The 21,936-nt window shown below is 38.3% G+C and overlaps 1 non-coding gene across 1 annotated transcript; it reads left to right on the forward strand.

The window, feature by feature from the left end:
• The first annotated feature begins 9,987 nt into the window (after positions 1-9,987).
• On the forward strand, positions 9,988-10,094 carry LOC114916823 (small nucleolar RNA R71). The gene has a single exon (XR_003805433.1). It is a non-coding gene; the product is annotated as a small nucleolar RNA R71 (small nucleolar RNA).
• Positions 10,095-21,936: the final 11,842 nt, after the last annotated feature.

The raw sequence follows: 21,936 nt of genomic DNA on the forward strand, positions 1-21,936 counted from the left end.
GTCTATCACTCTCTATTCACGTTTATTCTCCTGCACTCTCCATTCACTCTCTGCACTCTCCCTTTCTCCCTTCACTCTTTCTTCACTCTCTCTTCTCTGACTGGCGCGCGGAGGGGTCACAGGCGGAGGTAGTCGCACGCGGGGTAAAGGGGTTCGGCTGAGGGGTTCTGGCGCTTGCGGGGCAGGGGTGGTGCCCGTGCGGGCCGCGGGTCTGGCTATATGGAGCAGAGGTGGTTCCCGCGCGGGGCGTACGGGTCGCGCATGGGGGCAGAGGGGTTTGGCCGGTGGCTTCTGGGCGGAGGCGGTTCACATGCTGGGCGGAGGTTGTTCTCGAGCGGACCGTCGGAACTGCTTGAGCTGCGCACGCGGGGCGTACGGGACTTGCCGGAGACACGCGACCGGCGACGCGCGACCGGTGACGCGCGAACGGCCACTGGCCAGCGTTGCCAAACCTCCCTGGACGAACGAACAGGAGGTGAACCATGGTTTTTTTTTTTTCATAAATGTGGTCCATATTCCACATAGATCAATTTCAACCAATGAAATTCTTCTTCTGAGTGCTAAGGACTGTTGCTTGTACAAGCAACTGACAAAAAAATTTAAGAGACTCAGTTGCCATGTAGGATAACTCCAATGACAGTTTTTAACAAGCACCGTTGCTTATCAATAAGCAACACACTAAACACCTGCCACTGGAGGTGCTCCGTGTATTCGCACAGATATTTTTATTTTTACACATGTAATTATTATTTAATATTTAAATTTAAATTTAAATATATTTTCAACACAATTTTTTAAATAGTACATCATTCAATAATTCTTGTATAGTTGATAATATGTTCCTAACATCATAACTGTAAACTAATAATTTTAACTATAATATAGTAGTATATATTATTTATATAACTAATACGTTGTATCCCAACAAATCATTACTTTATGTAAATAAAAAAAAATTAGTCAATAACCTATGAGCATAGTCTTTTGAAAATAATGATATTGATATCTAATAACAATGTTAAATGTAAAACTTAAATCACAAATCCATGAATTTCTATAACATCTTGTAACTTATTACTTTTTTACTCATTATAAATTTTACTTTATTCTCTTTAACCATTCATATTTATTACTCAAGTTATTTTGATATCATTGTTTTGTTGATATCTAATAAAGAAAAATGGATTAATATTTCTGAATTTTGTTAAATAAATAAGGACACTAAAAAAGTAATAACATCTTGTAACTTATTACTTTTTTAGCCATTATAATTTTTACTTTATTCTCTTTAACCATTCATATTTATTACTCAAGTAATTTCACTGCGTTGTTAAAAACTGTGAAAAAAAGAAGAAGAAAGAGATTCATATGTCAATAAGAAAAAATCAAAAATGAATATCACATTAGAAAAATATTGTTTCACTAGTTTGTATAAAGAGTTATTAATTTTCAAATCATGTGAATGAAAAATAAGTTAAGAATATTGTTAAAACAAATTATTTTGTTCTTATATTAGATTCTGATGTTGGATAGAATATTAAAATGAAGACTTATAAATATAAAAAAAAATTAATTGTAGTGAAATTAAATCGTTTGTGACATTAAAAATGACAGTCGGAAAGCTTCTCTGGAATTCTCATATAGAGGTAGAGGTGGATTGAGTAGACTACTAAGTAGTGAGAGATGTAAACACAAAACAAAATAGTAAAATTAACATATAAACAATTATATATTGATGTGATAAAAATTAATATTCCAACGAGTCAGCGTACGCTTACGTTGCTTTGTTTTTATATATTACAAATAGATTTTACCGCGAATTTCAGCACAAGAAAAAAAAAAAGCACATTTGCATTTTGGATAGAAGATAGTGCATGCAATTAGTGAGAGATTGAACTCATAATAACAACCGACAGAAAACGATGAGGGGGTAAAATTCTACCACCCACAAATAGAACATTGATGCTCGTGAGATATATTTTGAAATAGAAAATATAAAAAATGTCATGAGGAAAAAACTTATGATTTTTTGTTTTTTTTTTTTTGAAAAGTCTCCTGCAGTGACTTTTTTTTTTAATATACTATTTTTTATTTAAATAACCTGGACCTATTATTATTTATGTAAATAACCCATTTTTGAGGTCCAAGCATTATTAAAAACCGGTTATTGGGTAACCGATTTTTCAAAGAATTTTTTTAAAAAAATTTCAAATAAATGACAATATTTTTATATTAAATATTAGAAATGGTAAAAACAAAGTATAACATTTGGAAAACATGAAATTACGGAACATGAAATTTTTAAAAAACACACAACATTATCAATTTAAACTTGTTAACTTTAATTTCCTTGACGGTAAGGACATTTTTGCCGAGACAACTAAAAGTATGCTCTCTATAAACTAACACACGTAAAAAGTTCCACAAAAATATTACAAGTTAAATTCTCACACGTAAAAAGTATTCAATTGTTAGGTATTTTGATAATCCATTTTTCTTGAACAAAATTCAGAAATATTAATCCATTTTTCTTTATTAGATATCGACAAAACAATGATATCAAAATAACTTGAGTAATAAATATGAATGGTTAAAGAGAATAAAGAAAAATTTATAATGGCTAAAAAAGTAATAAGTTACAAGATGTTATAGAAATTCATGGATTTGTGATTTAAGTTTTACATTTAACATTGTTATTAGACATTGTTCGGGCCACGGGGTGCACTAGGGTTTTTTCCTAGGTCAAGCCTCAAAGTCAGAGCATTCAAAAGTGTAATCTGCCTTCTTAACTCTAGGATTTTTGGTTTTATAGTTTCTTGTTCACGGGTCTCATGGGCCCCGAGAATATAGAACATTGATGCTCGTGAGATATATTTTGAAATTGATAATCAAATATTGTGTGTTTTCCAAAAATTTCATGTTTTGTAATTTCATGTTTTCCAAATGTTGTACTTTGTTTTTACCATTTTTAATATTTAATATAAAAATATTGTCATTTATTTAAAATTTTATTTAATATTAATTTAATTATTAAATTTTTATTCTTTAAAAATTATTTAATTTAAATATTAAATATGTTTTTTATATTCTAAAAACTTAACTAAATTATTTTGTTAAAAAATAGTATAATTCTTTTAAAAATCTGAAAATTATAAATTGAAAAATGAAAAATAATAATAATAATAATTTCTACAGTGCAAATTTCTGCACTCCGTAGTTTAATTCAATCTACGGTGCGATGATGGCCCATATGAAAATATAAATACAAAATGAATGAAAAATAATAATGTCATGGTACTGGTTACTATTTTGAAGGGAAATTTTAGTGCAACTCTCTTGCAATCTAAAATCTAGTTTACTCTGTAAAGTTTACACATCGATTTAAATATGTACACTTAAGATCAAAGTAAGTCTCGTAAGTACTATCCAAAAGAATAATCTCATAAGTACTATCCAAAAGAATAATTAGTATGAAAGAAAGTATAATAAATTAAAATTGTCTCTATATCACTTCTTATATAGTGTTTGAAGAATTAGTTTATTGACAAATAATTAATAAAAACTTTTAATATAATAGTAACAAAATAGTTAATATGTCAATAATATTAATGAAATAATTAGCACTTATATGTCATTATTTTTACAATCTCCCACTAATGATAAATAAATGAAAGAGAGAGAAAACAAATTATGGCTAAAGAAAGTAGGAAAGTTAGTAAAATGTAACTCTATTTTGTATTACCTTTAAATACTTTAAAAGGCATAAAAATACATTCCAAAAGTCACTATTGGAATTAAGTGTGTATCTACCCTATTTACTTTAAAGCATATGTAAAATCAAGCTAGTACAATTCATAAAATACATACTACCAATTATTTTTGCATACTCAAATTAAGAAACACTACTTTATCATATTTTTAAGATGAATGCTATAATCATATGGTTTTTTATGATGTGCAACATTAAAACTATTGAAATTTCCTTAATAAAATTTTAAATATAATAAGGTTGACTTTGAAATAAACCATTTTCAATTTTTTTTTTTGTATTTTAATAGCTAAAATCACACAAGTTTCTCTTAAGTCTTTGATCTTAAATTTATAATTTAAAGTCTCTTTAATTTTGATCACCACTTTCAAGACGTCAAATAACAATATATCGTTATATGACATCACAATTAAAATCAATCTTTTTTACATACACACAAGAATCAAGAGTAATTATTCACTACAAAAAAATTAGTTAATTAGTGGCCGTTTTTTTCAGTAGTTTTAATAAACCGCTACAAAATTTTATAGTTCTGGCGGTTATTTTAACCGCCACAAAATAATTAAAGTTTTGGCGATTTTAAGCTGCCACAATGTTTAAATATTCGGATATGTATTTATCAACTCTTGTCACCACGTATACAATTTAATTAAAATATATTTTTATTCTTATTAAAAAATTAAAAGAATAAAAATAAAAGAGTTAAAAAATTTAAATTTAAAATAAAAAAATCCTACCTAGATCACGTTCTCCTTCGCGTCACACATGCTTTGCTTTGCTTCTTCTTCTTCTTCTTTTGTTAAACCTTCAGCTTCACTTCACGCTCAACACAATTGTTGAGCCAATTTGCGATGAAAGCATTTCGCTAAGTGTTCAATTTGGGGATAGTGATTTCGCAAGAGCTTTTTAAGCTTTCTCTTCTCTACGTCGTTCTTCGATCGATTGCTTCCATTTAAGGTGAGTTTTCGATTCATATCCATTTTGATTCCCTATTTTTGCTTTGTATAATATTTCCAAAGGAAATCTGGACTCTGGTTCCATTTTGGTTTGAAATCTTCGAAGAGGAAGTTTGCTAAAGTGCCATTGCTCATGAGCTCATATACCAGAATGCGATGTTCTCCCTCATCACAATATCCAAGTAGGCGAACCAAGTTTTTGTGATGAGTTTGGCTAATCTCATTCACTTCTGTTTTGAATTCCTTATCGTTGTCTTTGAGCATCTTGTGCAATTTCTTAACTGCAATAGTAACCTAATCTGTTGTTCCTTTAAAGACAATGCCACAAGACCCCCTTCTCAATTCTTCTTTGAAGTTATTTGTTGCTCTCCAAAGGTGAAACTGCACAAATTTCTCTCTGCAACAGTTTTATTGGTAGAACTTCTTCTGTTGTAGTAAACATATAAACCAATACATACTGCACTGACCAGCATGAGATTCACTAAGACAGAACCTCCTAGAAGGACTGGATTAGATTAAGCTAATTATTGTTTCTGAACATTTTTGGCTGTGATTTGAAGACTTGTGTAGGTGTTTGATGTTTATTATACGATGAACTAATTCTTCATTTATTATTTTTTAATGCAGATTATTCAAGTATATGGATTTTATGATGAATGCCTTAGAAAGTAAGTTTAGAAAGTAAGTTCTCAATACCATCATTTATAGGTTTTATGGAGCAAAAGTGAAAAACATGAGATGCTTCTATCTTGAGAAAAAATTGTTTTTGCCATGAATGTTGGACTAGCTACTTGGGAAGAGGAAGATGCTTGCCAATGTCTTTGAGATCTAGGTCGTGAAGTGTCACCCTGCTGTTCACTCTTGCAGTGGATTTTGATGTATGAAGCATTGATTGGAGGTCGGAGAGATTTGTTCAAATTGTTTGGGAGGCGAGAACCACTTGCCTTACACAGCCCTGTAAGCAGTCCTGGAAATCCCAGGGGTTTAGAAACTCCTATAAGAGAAGGAGTAGAAAGGACGACCTTGTGTATTTCATCAGAAATAATTAAAGTTATGTCTACGCCATCCTTAGTCAAAATAAAGTAGAGAAGGGTTGCCCTGGGCATATTCAGATCAGAGATGTGTGTAATAGAGTACACATTGCAATACAGAAAATTTTGCCAAATGCGTGCAATAGTAGTCAAGTTCTTTCTAAGAATTGAGACTGGATTTCCTGTCACCCCCACAGTATAAGTACAACCTGGCAAACATAGAAGCTTCACCATTTTATCAACCTTAAAAGCACGAGCCTTCTTCAGTCGGCCATACTCATCAAGTCCATCATCTCCTAAGCTGTAAGGGCTTCCCAGATATTCATTAATGGCGTCCCTAGCATAGCTGACTATGACTTCTCTCACCCAACTGTTCCTTGTTTCATCATGCTTCTGCAGAGGGAAAGCATTGGCATAAAATTCCTTGATGATATCCTCATTATATTTATTTTCTGGGGTAGCCAATTTGTTCCACTTCCTTCTTATTAGCTCTCCTTGAAATTCCATATATTCTCCTGCATTTAACTCCACTCTTCTTTCAGCAATTTTCTGTCTAGGCTCCAATTCCGCAAACCTTTGCTGTTTAGACTTGGTAAGGAATCGTTGCCTATCCAAACAGATTGGAGCAACAGTTTGTGGGGCAGGCTCATCATTGTCTGAATCACTAGGAGGAGGGTTGGAAGAAGCTTGACCCTTCCTTTTCTTGCTTGCAGGAATCTCATGAGTGTGGGAAGTAGTTTTGGTTCTGGCCATCTACATTGTATTCAAATAAAAATAAGGAACAAAAAAATTGCATTTGTTAGAACAACTCCAAATAATTAACTCAACAGGGTATAAACGGCTCAGCCCCTTGAAAGGGCTGAGCGCCTTGATCACTGTGGCTTCCTGTCTTCAATCCGCTCAACTCCTTGAAAATGCTGAGCGCTTTAAACATTTTGAGTTTCTGTCTCTAATCCGCTTAGCGCCTTGGAAGCGCTGAGCACTTTACTTCCAGAATTGTTTGCCCAATATAATACTTCTGTATCCTCACAATCCATGAAAGTAACAACCTTTAACCCTTATGAGCACACGAAGGTTTAAAATTAATAGAACTATTTTAGAAATCCAAACCCTAGATCATGAATTATAGAGGAATGTAGCAACTTAACCATGCGAGATGAAATGTAAACTTAAAGTTGAAGAAAATGGAGGCAAAAGAGAGTTACGAATGAGATTGTCACTTTATAACGAAGAACGGACAACATGGGAACATACCTGGGATTTGAATGTGACTTGGTGATGTGTGCAAGAAGAAGAGAAAGAAAACAAAGCGCAATGTGAGTGAGAGTCTTAATTAGGGTTCTAGTGTAAAGTGAGCGGCTAGGGTTCTACAATAGGAATGTTCTTTTTAACTTCTCAGCATGTGGGCTTTTTGTTTTAATTGGACCTAAGCCCGACTCTCATCCTCTTAGCGATTTTGAAGCGCTGAGCGCTTCAGCTCCAGTGAGCCTTCCAATTCTAGGTGCTAAGTGCTCTAAATTCGCTAAGCCTTTTGGCTCCAGAGAGCAATGCAGTCTCAAGTTCTGAGCCATTGAAAAGAGTTGAGCGGTTTGGCTCTAGGGACTCTTCCAAAGATTTTATTCTTCCAAGGCGTTCAACCACTCAGAGGGGCTGAGCGCTTTACTTCTAGAGGCTCCTCTCATAAAATTTTCACATGAGGCGCTGAGCCTCTTAAAAGTGCTGAGCGCCTTGACTCTAGAGACTCCTCTGTTTTACCCTCTGATGTGAGGGGATGAACCCTTTAAAAGGGCTGAGCCCTTGGTTCTTGGGACAAAACTTTATCACTTATCATTGTATAATCTGACCCAATTTCCCTTTATTTCCCCTTCTTTACTTATCTACAACAAGCACTTAGACAAAAAGGAGAATGAATGATATGAATCAAACATATGCACAATTTTTACCCTTAGTATCATATCCTAAACTTAATTACTAAAACATCAAAACATAACTGAAAGTAAATATGCAAATACTATAGATAAATGGAACTAAGTTCAAAACATGTTGACTGGGTTGCCTTCTAGTAAGCGCTTCTTTATTGTCATTAGCTTGACACTTCACTCAGTCATGGATCATTGAGAAGAATAACAGTGGTAAGTTTCTCAACCTCACCACCTAGGTATGGCTTAATTCTTTGTCCATTTACCTCCAAGATCTTCCAGAATTGGGCTCTTCCAACTCCACTACCCCATAAGGTTTGACTGATTTGATCACAAAGGGACCTGACCATTTGGACTTGAGCTTTCCAGGGAATAATCTCAACCTGGAATTGAACAACAACACTTGTTAGCCTGGTTGGAAGTTTCTCTGCACAATTTTCCTGTCATGGTAGGATTTTACCTTACTCTTGTAAATTTTTGAGGATTCATAAGCCTGCAAACGCATTTCTTCAAGTTCATGTAATTGAAGTTTCCTCTTTTCACCTGCAGCTTTCATATCAAAATTTAATGCCTTCTCTACTGGTATGGCTAATGAAAATTTTCTTTCAGCTTCCAAACACACTTCATCCATCACATCCACTCTAAAAAAATCTTTCTTGTCATTTGGGTGTTTCATAGCTTCAAAAATATTAAAATTCACCTCATCACCCTGCACCCTGACCTTGAGTTTGCCATCATCAACATCTATAATGACCTTAACTGTCTTCATAAATGGCTGACCCAGAATGAGTGGAACCTCAGAATCCTCTTCCATGTCCATGACAATAAAATCAACTGGAAAGAAAAATTTATCAACCGTAACCAAGAGATCTTCAACAATACCATGCGGGTACTTAATAGATCTGTCAGCCAGCTGCAGAGTCATCCTGGTAGGTCTCACCTCCACATCTCTTATCCTCTGTAACATGGATAAAGGCATAAGATTAATACTAGTCCCTAAATCCAACCATGCCTTCCCCACAGAGAGATTGCCAATGGTGACTGGCAAGGTGAAACTCCTTGGGTCGCTAGATTTTTGCGGAAGTGATCTTTGAATTATAGTGCTGCAACCTGCCTCTAATTCCACTGTTTCATCCTCACTAAGTTTTCTCTTCTTTGTCAAAAGCTCTTTCATGAATCTTGCATAAGATGACATCTGTTCTAGGGCCTCTGCAAAGGGTATGTTGATCTGCAGCCTCTTGATTATATCAAGGAACCTTGCAAACTATCGTTCCTTATCTTTCTTTGATGGAGCATGTCAATAAGGTAGATTCTTCATAGGAGGAGGCCTATTAACCTCTTTCCCTTTCTTCTTACTCTCCTCCCTCACATCTCCATCTCTCCTCTCATTTTTTTCACTCTCTTTTTTGTCATTTTCTATTTTTCCTGCCTCTTTATTCAACTCCACCTCTTTCTCACTTTCAAGCTCAACTTCACTTTTTTCTTTATCTTGTTCATCTTTATTTTCTCTCAGATTATCACCTACCCCCCTTCCTATCACAGTGCCTCTCCTGGTTGTCATTGACTGACAATACTCTTTAGGATTGACTTGTGTATTGGCTGAAAAATTATTGCTTTGCTGCTCTACCAATTGCTTATCCAATTGCTCTATTTGTACTTCCAGATTTCTGATAGAAGCTTCAGTATTTTTCTGATTGGTTGTGGAAACCTGCATGAATTGCGTAAGAGGTTCCTCCATTTTTTATAACCTGTCTGGCTGATAAGAAGGTTGATTTTGATATGGCTTCTGCGGAGGTTGCCTTTGTGATGGCCCTGCTTCTTGCTTCCAACCAAAATACTGATTTTGATTTTTCCTCCAACCTTGATTCTGATTGTAATTGCTAGAGAAATTCCCTTGCCTTCCTGGATTATTCATGTAATTCACTTCCTCCTCCTGGTCTGGTTCAGTAATGGTGCAATGTCCATTTGGATGATCACCTGCACAAAAATCACATCTCATTACCTGCTGAGGGCGTGAAGATGATCCCACTTGAAGCTTGGACATTTGTTTCTTTAATTCTTCCATTTGCTGAGAAAGAAGTTTATTCTGAGCTAGTATTGCATTTTGAGTATCCAGTTCCAGAATTTCTCTTTTTGTGGGCTGACTTCTATCATGGTGAGCTTGATAATAACTGGTTGCCAAAGCATCAATGATAGTGATTGCTTCCTCGGAATCCTTCATCATCGTAGAGCCACCTGCAGAAGCATCCAATAACATTTTTGTTTGTGGCCTTAACCCATTACAGAACATGTTGAGCTGTGCAACATCATCAAATCCGTGATTTGGGCATTTTCTCAATAAGGATTTATATCTCTCCCAAGCTTCACAGAGAGGTTCATTAGTGCCTTGAGAGAAAGTTGCAATTGTTGATTTGACACTTATATATCTGGACGGAGGAAAGAATCTAGCTAGAAACTTTCGCTTTACATCTTCCCATCTGGTCAAACTCTGATTTGGGTGGGCTTGCAACCATGTCTTGGCTTTACCTGTCAAAGAAAAAGGAAACAATCGTAGATACACCGCTTCTTCCTCCTCTTCAGGAACGCCCATAGTACCAATGAGTTCATAGAAAGTAGATAGATGAGTGTAAGGATCTTCATGATCCATCCCTGCAAATTGATTGGTAGTTATGAGAGATAATAATGCTGGTTTCATTTCCACCCCCTTGGTTGGCCTAGCAATACTGGAGAAGTGCCTAGGACCCAACTAATGATTATATTCTCCTAAGAGTCTCCTTGGGGGATGATGACGTGGTCTATCACCACCTGATCCTTCTTCAACCATTGATTCAGGAGTAGAATGTTGAGCTGAAACTAAGGTGAAAGTACCTTCCTGTTCCTGCCTTTCCTGTTTAAGCTTCCTTTTCCGCCTTCTTTTACTATTTTTTTTCCTAACTATTTTCTCAATCTCTGGATCAAATAGCAAATGCTCAGCAGGAATTTTACCTCGCATACAAAGAATGACTTAAACAGAAAAGTTAGAACAAACAAGTCCCTGGCAATGACGCCAAGAAACTTGTTGGTATTTCGAGCAAGCGCACCCAAGTCTCTGTAATATAGTATAAAGGTTGTCGATCCTCAGGGACTTATGAAGTAGATTTTGATTTCTATTATACTAATTGTTACTTGTAAATTCAAAGCTTGAATATTCACACATGTTAAATATTTGATGTGATCAATGATTTAAACTTAAATAACCAAAGTCAGATTAACATTAAGAAAAATAGATATGAGAAATAGTTGGAATTAAATTTCATTAATCTCCCTCCTATGTATTCCTATGGATTCTTGCAAATGATTCTATTACTCATTGTCATTGAGTTCTCTATATTCATTCAGACCCAATTCCTTGGCATAAGAAATTCTAAGATATTTAACTCAATGAATGATTCCTCACTTTATTCAGTTAAATGTCTTGCATTAAGAATCAGAACTTGTTGTAATTATTAATTCCAAAACCATCCCTGGCTTTCAAAACTAATAGGTGATTTGTTTCAAATCTAGATTCAGGAAACGTTTTCCAACCAAATTCTAAATCCAAGATCAAAGATAAATGATCAGTTTATCAAAGCATTAAGAACAAAATACAAATCACTGACACTGAGTAATAGATGTAATATATATATGAATAAAAAAGGAATACAAAGGAGTTTGATGATTACATGAATCCCAATCCTAGAGCTTTAGCTCTCCATAGAAGAAGAAAGCACAAAATAACAAGAGGAAAGGTAGAAAAAAAATATCATCCAAAGAATCGCGTTCCCACGAGCTCCAAGGTGCTCTATTTTCTTTTTCTTCTTCTTGCACACATCACCAAGTCACATTCAGATCCCAGGTATGTTCCCATGTTGTCCGTTCTTCGTTATAAAGTGACAATCTCATTCGTAACTCTCTTTTGCCTCCATTTTCTTCAAATTTAAGTTTACATTTCATCTGGCATGGTTAAGTTGCTACATTCCTCTATAATTCATGATCTAGGGTTTGGATTTCTAAAATAGTTCTATTAATTTTAAACCTTCGCGTGCTCATAAGGGTTAAAGGTTGTTACTTTCATGGATTGTGAGGATACAGAGGTATTATATTAGGTAAACAATTCTGGAAGTAAAGCACTCAGCACTTCCAAGGCACTGAGCAGATTAGAGACAGAAACTCAAAATGTTTAAAGCGCTCAGCATTTTCAAGGAGCTGAGCGGATTGAAGGTAGGAAGCCACAATGATCAAGGCGCTCAGCCCTTTCAAGGGGCTGAGCCGTTTATACCCTGTTAAGTTAATTATTTGGAGTTGTTCTAACAAATGCAGTTTTGTTGTTCCTTGTTTTTATTTGAATACAATGTAGATGGCCAGAACCAAAACTACTTCCCACACTCATGAGATTCTTGTAAGCAAGAAAAGGAAGGGTCAAGCTTCTTCCAACCCTCCTCCTAGTGATTCAGACAATGATGAGCCTGCCCCACAACCTGTTGCTCCAATCCGTTTGGATAGGCAACGATTCCTTACCAAGTCTAAACAACAAAGGTTTGCGGAATTGGAGCCTAGACAGAAAATTGCTGAAAGAAGAGTGGATTTAAATGTAGGAGAATATATGGAATTTCAAGGAGAGATAATAAGAAGGAAGTGGAACAAATTGGCTACCCCATAAAAGAAATATAATGAGGATATCATCAAGGAATTTTATGCCAATGCTTTCCCTCTGCAGAAGCATGATCAAACAAGGAATAGTTGGGTGAAAGGAGTCACATTCACCTATGCTAGGGACGCCATTAATGAATATCTGGGAAGCCCTTACAGCTTAGGAGATGATGGACTTGATGAGTATGGCTTACTGAAGAAGGCTCGTGCTTTTAAGGCTGATAAAATGGCCAAGCTTCTATGTTTGCCAGGTTGTACTTATACTGTGGGGGTGACAGGAAATCCAATCTCAATTCTTAGAAATAACTTGACTACTATTGCACGCATCTGGCAAAATTTTCTTTATTGCAATGTGTACTCTATTACACACATCTCTAATCTGAATATGTCTAGGGCAACCCTTCTCTACTCTATTTTGACTAAGGATGGCGTAGACATAACTTTAATTATTTCTAATGAAATACACAAGGCCGTCCTTTCTACTCCTTCTCTTACAGGAGTTTCTAAACCCCTGGGATTTCCAGGACTACTTACAGGGCTGTGTAAGGCAAGTGGTTCTCGCCTGCCAAACAATTTGAAGAAATATCTCCGACCTCCAATCAATGCTTCATACATCAAAATCCATTGCAAGAGTGAACAGCAGGGTGACACTTCACTGCCTAGATCTCAAAGACATTGGCAGGCATCTTCCGCTTCCCAAGTAGCTAGTCCAACATTCATGGCTGCTCATTTTCATCACATTGAACAACAAAATCTGGAAAATCACCTGGCATTGATGTCTCTCAACACCAGCCTTTACCATGCTCACCAGCATCAGTTTAATGGAGGCCCTCCATTCTAGTGGCCATCCCCAGTGACCTTTCAGCAATAGTTCCATTGGCCTGGGGACAGTCCAAATTTTGAGGGAGATGTAGAGGAGGAGCAGCCAGAGCAGGAAGCGGAGCAGGAAGGTGGAGATGAAATGGAAGATGAAGAAGAAGGCGAGGATGAGCATAGAGAGGATGCAGAGAAGAAGATGATGATGAGGAGGAGGACAACTGAAGGGTTTTTTAGCAGTTTTTGTTTAGTTTAATTTATAGTAATTTTAGTTGCAGTTTTATTTTGGGTTACAACAATTACTTTCAGTCTTTAATTTTCATGTTTTGGTTTAACTACCTTTACTTGGTAAGTACTTTTGGTTGTTTCAATTAACATGGATGCTTTATTTTGCGAGCATGTAGTTTGGTAGTAAGTTTTTTTTTTGATACAGTAGTTTTTGACGTATTTTGGCAGTGATAACAAAATTCTTTTTGAAAAAAAAAATTGACAATCTTTTTGGAATAAGCATTTTCATGATTCAAGTTTTCAATGAACAATGTTTTCTAATCTAGGAGTTTACATTGTTGCACAAGTGGTTGTACATTGTTGACTTAAAGTGTGTGCTTCAAACATGTTCAAGTGAAATTGAAATGAGTTTGAAGTTGTTGATATCTAGGGCACTTAACCAAACCGTGTGAGTGAGTGGGCCAAACAGTTAAAAATTCAGTTATTGAGAGTCATCACTGATTCATGCGGTCAATTTTGTTTGAGTCTCCCATGAGTTACAGTTAAGCTATGCATGGAATTTACTAAGGCAATTGTTCATTATATTTAACCCAGTAGCCATCAAGCTATCCCATGAGTTACATTGACCCTTGAGCAAACAAATTTGACCCTAAATATATAGAACCCTTAAGCTTATAAAGAAAAACCATGATTTTCCTTTAGCCTTGTTGGTAAGAGACATTCTCATGAAACAAGTGGGTTTAAGCCAAGTTGGGGGTAAAGATATGTAGTCTTCATGTGGTTAGAGTTGTACAGGCAAAGTATTGTTTTCTGTATATATTACTCAAAAAAAAAGAGTAAAGTTTATAATCAAGGTTCCTTTTTACCATTCCATCAATTGAATGCAAGATTTTAAAAGAGAGGAACCAGTAAATACAACCAAAAGAGGGATGAGATAGAAGAGTCAAAAGAATTCAAGAAAATGCAAGAATTTGATATAAACCCATATGAGTGAGAATGTTCTCTTGTCAAACAGGCCTTTAAATTCCCAAAGAAAAACCAAGTCTCTTATAGCCAAGTTGCATTACAACCCTCTTAAAGTCCTTAGTGATCCATGCTTAGTTCTAACAACAGACTTATGGGAGATAGGTAACAAAGCAGATATAGTGTGTTTTGGTGCATGAAAAGAGAGAAACAATCACCCTTCACGGCATATTAAAGAGAGATACACAATTGTGAGGAAACTTTTAGTGCTCTTGATTGAAAGCAATGGAAGATGAGTGGATATTTCTCTTGAGTATGCTTGATGTTCATAATTTTTGTTATCATGTGAGCACCATTTGTAGTAACACGTAAGCACTGGATTTTGCAAACAAGTTTTCATTGGACTCCATGAAACCATGTAAGTGCATTAACATATTTTTTTGGGTGAAACTTGAAGTGATTCACTAGGTATATAAGTTAAGATATATTATTATCTCAATCAAGACTTTTTGTTTGAGGACAAACAAATTTTGAAGTTGGGGGTAGCTTGATAAGTGTCTAACTAGTCTGATGAAATATAAATTTGAGACACTTATCTAACACAATTTTTGTACATATTGATATAATTTTGGCCAATATACTTATAACTAAAGAGGGACTCTTAATTTACGTTATTACAAGGAGTGATGAGTCTTTTAATCAGATTTGTGCTTATTTTGTAGGTTTTGAAGTCTGGAGGCAAACAGCTCAGTCCTTCAAAAGGGCTAAGCGCTTTCAAGTCAGAGAGCTTAACAAATACACCAAAGGAGAGGCGCTCAGCCACTCCCAAGTGTTGAGCGATTTTGGCCCTGGAAAAATGAGTGCTCTCTGCCTCCTAGGCGCTCAACGGATCTGAAGCGCCCTGCCCTTTTTCTTGCTTAATGGTGAAGAATCATCTAAGGCGCTTAGCGAATTTGAGGGGCTCAGCCCTTCAGATTACTTCATGTTGAAGAATTCTCCAAATCGCTCAGCTGTTTCAAGGCGCTGAGCGGTTCCTTCTCTTTCTTGCCTACTCTGTTTTAATTCCAGCACCTATAAAAGGGCAGAAGAGAGAGAAAATAAAAAAAGGTGGCACAAAGAGAAGAACAGAGAAGAAAAAGAAAACAGAGCACCTTGAAACTCGTGGGAACAACTTGTCGCCACCGGCCCAAACGGGCCTCGGCGGTCGCGAAGACGGTCGAGCTCGCTTTTTATTTTGGTTTTGAAAATGTATTGGATTATTAGAACGACTTGTTCTCAAACTGAGACCTTGTCGATCTTATCCAATTTATTTATTAAAAGTCTCACCAATCCATGTTAATCCCAAGCGGGACCCTCCATGGATTAGCGGTTTTCGTAAAAGGAGGGTTCGTGGAATCGCCACCAATGTTTTACTCAAAACATTGGAAAAAGGGATAAGACAATCGATTCAAAAATCGACTTCGGCCATTACAACCAGAGTCGGGTAAGGGAGTCGGTTACGCGTGAGGAAGGTGTTAGCACCCCACAGCGCCCCTTTCGGGTTCCCTATGACAGATTATTTCTAAAATAACAATATAAAATTACTAAATTACCCCTATTTATTCTAAGCAATTATAAATTAACTATCTACATGATGACAGTTAAATATGCACACAGAAAGCAGTAAAAGAAGGGATTTTTAGAAAAGAAACCTCTTGAAGCGTGCTTTTTATATATCAAGTAAAACTGGGAAGCTTTTTGGCGTTCCCTCGCTCTACAAGCCCGCTCACTCCTTCCTAAAAATAATTTTTGACTTGGAAATCCGGAGGATTTCCCTTCGACTAGGTTCGATCCTCAAGCAAAATGGCTCGGGGCTCAAGAACTTCGTCGGATCAACTCTCCGAGTGATTTCTAGGGCAGAACACTGCTCAAAAACCCCAGAATACTCAAGGAGAGGGTTAAAACTGTGTGTAAAAGTGTCAAATGACGTCCAATTGACGTCATATTTATAGGGAACAGGCGCAATACGGGCTATGGAATCAATACGGCCGTATTGAAATTTTTGAACTTCAATACGGTCGTATTGAGTTCAATACGGCCGTATTGAAATTCAGAAATTTCAATGCGCCCGTATTGAGTTCACTGCGGCTGTATTGAAGCTTCAATACGGCCGTATTGATTTCAGTACGGCCGTATTGAAGTTTTCAGAAACTTCAATACGCCGTATTGAGTTCACTGCGGCTGTATTGAAGCTTCAATACGGCCGTATTGATTTCAGTACGGCCGTATTGAAGTTTCAGAAACTTCAATACGCCGTATTGAGTTCACTGCGGCCGTGTTGAAGCTTCAATACGGCCGTATTAAGTTTAGTACGGCCGTATTGGGCTTCATTCCCTCCACTTCCTTATTTTAAGCTACTCTAAGACCTCTAAACCTACAGATAGCCATCCTATGGTCTTCTAGGAGTCCTTCTGGCTGACTTTCCTTCGATCTTTGAGGGTCTTCGAGTTTTATTTCCGGCCCGGACAATTTTAGGGGTCTACAGCTGCCCCCCCTTTACTTAGTCAAACGGTCTTTTGGTGTACCGGCTGACAAGTAAAGGAGTTGACCCAATTGTCCGGGTGATGTGCCAACCTTCTGACTTGTAGCGTCTTCCGGTGGAAAATTGTCGAGTAGCCTCTCCAGGTTTTGCTTTGCTTGCTGCCCAAGCTGGAAGCTGTGAGTGCCGTCTCTCCAGGCTTAGCTTCACTCTTTGTTCGAGCCGGAAGCTAAGTACCCTTGTGACAACGGTAGCAGTGCGAATTTCGCCTCTCCAGGCTTAGTCTTGCTCTTTGTTCGAGCCGGAAACTAAGCACCTTTGTGACGACGGTGAGCAGTGTGAGTTTCGCCTCTCCAGGCTTAGTCTCGCTCTTTGTTCGAGCCGGAAACTAAGCACCTTTGTGACGACGGTGAGCAGTGTGAGTTTCGCCTCTCCAGGCTTTGCTTTGCTTGTTGCCCAAGCTGGAAGCTGTGAGTACCGCCTCTCCAGGCTTAGCTTCACTCTTTGTTCGAGCCGGAAGCTAAGTACCCTTGTGACAACGGTAGCAGTGCGAATTTTGCCTCTCCAGGCTTAGTCTTGCTCTTTGTTCGAGCCGGAAACTAAGCACCTTTGTGACGACGGTGAGCAGTGTGAGTTTCGCCTCTCCAGGCTTAGTCTTGCTCTTTGTTCGAGCCGGAAACTAAGCACCTTTGTGACGACGGTGAGCAGTGTGAGTTTCGCCTCTCCAGGCTTTGCTTTGCTTGTTGCCCAAGCTGGAAGCTGTGAGTACCGCCTCTCCAGGCTTAGCTTCACTCTTTGTTCGAGCCGGAAGCTGCATACCTCCGTGTTTGTGACGACGGGGTAGCGTGAATATCTCCTTTCCAGGGATTTGTGATGATTTTGTCTCCACAGTCCACGATGCTGCTTCGACGGTTGTTTTTTTGATTTTTGTGCCACTGAGGGCTGGATAACGCAGGGATCCGTCTAGGGGATGTGCAGTTACTCATAGGTTCTTGTGTCCCAACTTTCCATTGCGTAGTTGGTGCCCACTGGGGAATTTCTGATTCCTTTTGGGTGCAGACACAAAGATGCTCTTTCTGATGTGAGCGGTGCCTTATGATTGGCTGACGTCCTTTCGACGTTGGTGGAGTATCCCGGTTATCCTTGTTCGGGTGTCTCTCTTGGGTTTTTCTGGTTTTGTTGCCTCTGTGTAGGCTATTATCCACTGGGGATTTTGTCATTGATTGTGATTAGCCTCTTCTGTTAGGCGGATCAGCTTGACGTTCAATGATTGGCTAAAAAGCCAAATTCCGCTTGGGGAATAATTATTGATCTTTTCAATTTTTTGAAAGAGTGCCTCTGAATCGGCGAATGGGGATTTGGGGATCAGTGTTCGGCTGAGTGCCAGATTCCGCTTGGGGAATACTTATTGATATTTTTGATTTTTCTCTTTTTGCAGGGATGCCTCTGAGTAGGCGATTGGGGAATGAGGGATCTTATGTATCCCAGAGTATTATTTAGGAAACCTCTGCAGGCTTAGCCTCACTCAACACTTGAGTTGGAGAGCTATCTTCACTGAGGAAGTTTAAGTCTTTTGACTTGGATATTCTGCTTGGGAGATCGTACTTCCATTGGGAATTTTGTCGATCTTGCTTGATAGCTCTTGCTGGGGATTTTGAGTCCAAGAGCGTGAGTTGAGATTTCTCTGGGGAGTATTATTTCTGCGAGCCTCTCCAGGCTCAATTATTCTGAAAGAGTATTATTTCGGCAAGCCTCTCCAGGCTCATTTATTCTGAGAGAGTATTATTTCGGCAAGCCTCTCCAGGCTCAGTTATTTTGAGAGAGTATTATTTCGGCAAGCCTCTCCAGGCTCAGTTATTCTGTGCAATCTTTTTGTTGGATTTTCTATATCCTTGCCTTTTTCATTTTCGGCTTTTTCTGTATTTTGCCTTTTCTTCTGATTTGGCTTTTTCTGTATTTTGCCTTTTTTATGTTTTTGGCTTTTGCTGTACAGAATTTAAATTGCTAGAGAATTTAAAATCAAACAGTGGAAATTTTCATTAAATAGAAAATAAGTTTGTACGAGAGAAATCAAAAGAAATCAAAAGATGGGACACAGCCCAAACAAACTAAATACATAAAAATTAAAGGAAGCAATCCGGTCTTCACTCATCGGCCGGCGGATCCTGAGGAGGAGTGGGGTAGTGGCTATGGAGCCAGACTGAGAGGTTGTCGAAACCCTGCACCAAGCTGTCTAGTCGAGTATCGGTACTCTGCTGCCATGTACCGACACTATGCTGAAAAGCATCGAATCGCGTGTCGATGCTCTGCTGAAAAGCATCGAATCGCGTGTTAATGCTTTGCTGCAGTGTGTCGAAGCGGGCGTCAAAGTATCCCCTGTCCGACCGTGATGTGCTAGCCTCTGGCTGCGGGGCGTCGCCTCCCTCAAAGTCGAGGTTGTTGAGGAGGTCGTTGAAGGTCTCGAGGCCATCTACTCGCACAAACCCCCCTCCTGGCGATCTAGCGATGATCTTCATGTTAATCAGGGTAGAGGCACCAATCAGCTTCGGCGCCAATGCCCCTGGCTCTGCACCATCGGGACATCCCCATGTCTCCGCTAGCTGTGAGAGGAGTGGGGCAACCAAGATGTACCCCTGTCTGGACTCTCCTCCCTCTCGTACCCCAAGCTTCTTCACGTGCTCGAGGAAGAAATATCCAGGATTGGCCTTCCGGCTGGTGGCCATGCAATATAAGGCCAGCAGATCCGGCCGTGTAATCGACTCCGGACTCTTGGACCTGCCATGAATAGTACTGGTGAGGATCTTGTGACAGATCCTAAGAGCAGTCGGGAGCCGGGAGCCCTTCACCCCTGAATGATAATCCCGTCGGCCAGTGAGCAAACTCCACATCTCAACCGGAGTCCACTGATCAGGCCACTCGCATATGGCATCTCGGAATGCCAGCTGATCAGTGCGGCTGAAAAACCCTGCCTGGACGTTGAATTCGTCCAACGTCAGCGAGCGGTATCCTTCATTCATCCAGAAGTCCACCGCGCAAACATCCTCCCCATAGCTGTTAGTCGACTCCGTGACGCCGACTGTAGCCAAGAACTCCTTCGTGGCCGTCAAATATAGCTGGGATGGTGGATTAAGGACAAATCCCCATCCTATGGCGTCGAAGTAGCTCCTGACATCGTTCTCCAAGCCCACTGCTCGGAGAAGCTCAAAGTCGAGCACCCTTGACGGCTCGATGGTGAACGTCTCTATGAGCTCCAGTCGTTGTCTGTGTCGATCTGTCAACTCACGTCTAGGTGGGGCTCTCTGCCTTTTCCTGGATGACTCTGCCATTTTTCTGAAGAGATTTTGGGAGTACACTCACAAGCAAGGATGCAGAGAATGAAGATTGGATGCAAAAAAATGAGAGGGGGGAAGGCTTATTTATAGGCAAATTTTCGCCAATACGGCCCGCATTGGATTCAATACGGCCGTATTGGCCTTTCCGTTGATGTACAAAGTTTACAATCAATGTGGACCGTATTGGATTCAATACGACCGTATTGGGATTCAGTACGGGCGTACTGGATTTTAATACGCCCGTATTGGAGTTGAAACGTTGTACTTAACGTTAACTCCAATACGACCGTATTAATACCAATACGGGCGTATTGGATTTTTCTGATTTTTGATTTTTGATTTTTGATTTTTGATTTTTTTTTTTTTTTTTTTTTTTTTTTTTGAATATAAACAGAGAATAAGTGATCTTCTAGTACACCTATCATCTGTATGCATGTATGCAAAAGAGATGCACCTAATTCTATTTGATTCAGTTTTTCAAAAGAATTAATCGATGCGTTCTTTGTTTGGATCTTGCCATTCCTCCAGACAGACTGTGCTTTGCCGATTTCTGTAACCGAGGAACGATGCGTATTTGATTTTTGGTGTCATCAACCAAATGATTCTCCCTTCCTTTAGAAGATGTGTCAACCCTCCTATTGACCACTATATCTCCATGTTTCCTCTTAGATTATTCAAAAATCTTTGGGACAAGGGAGAAGAGAAGGAAAGGATATATGTTTTCAAAAGTTTGTGTTTTAGAGGGGATTATTTTATTTTTGAAAAATGGATTTTGAAAGAATGGCTGGCCAATGGTAGGCTCAAGTGTTTAGGTTAGTTTGATTAAACACTTATGAGGTTAAGCACATCTTTGTTATTAATGATTGTGCTTTGACAACTTGGATAGCTTTTCTTGAGCCCCTTGTTGAATTCAATTGATGGTACCATCATGGATTTATTTTGTTTTTTTTCTTTTTTTGACGGCCCTAACTTTTGCCTAAAACACCCTTTTGTGATGTCTTAGCGGGCTTTTGTATTCATTTTGTAACCCTAACTTTTGCCTAGGTCACCCTTTTCGTGGGATTCCTAGCGGGTTTTTGTCTTCATTTTGTAACCCTAACTTTTGCCTAGGTCACCCTTTTGTGGGATTCCTAGCGGGTCTTTTGCTCTTATTTTTGCGCAGTCCCCTTTTTGGGTTTCCTGCCAAGCTTATTATCTTTAGGATTTCTTTTATCCATGATGGCACTTATTGATGCCAAGAAAAGGTGTTCCAAGTTGTCGTGCACACCTCCACGCAAAATGATGTGGGTTTATTTTTTAAGACGATTTTAACCTCATTCATGTTTATTCAAACAGGGTTAAATAATGTGGTTTAGAATTTTATTGCAAGCAAGAAAAGAAGCAATAAGAAATAATGAAGAATGATTTTATTATAATCATAGTGGAAACATGTGCCCTATCGAGGCTCGGGGGTCGGGCTGTCCCCGAGGAGTGATCTCTAATAGTCACTGAATTTACACATCCCTATTAGAAGGAAAAGGACACTTGATGACGACAGCTGGCCTTGACGTTTGTGAACCAGCCTTCCTAAAGATCTGGCTTAAAGAACGTTGAGAAGGATCTTGATTCCTCTTCGTTCTTTGATCTTTAACGGGGTTGTATCCTAACCCTTGTTTCCCCGGATTGTCCTTGATAATGGGTAGCTCCGGGATTCCTTGGGAGTCCTTGCCTAATCCTTGTCCTGGCAAGTATCCGTT

Source organism: Cajanus cajan, chromosome 8 (assembly GCF_000230855.2).
Source record: "Cajanus cajan strain Asha chromosome 8, NIPB_CcT2T_4, whole genome shotgun sequence".
Taxonomy (NCBI): domain Eukaryota; kingdom Viridiplantae; phylum Streptophyta; class Magnoliopsida; order Fabales; family Fabaceae; genus Cajanus; species Cajanus cajan.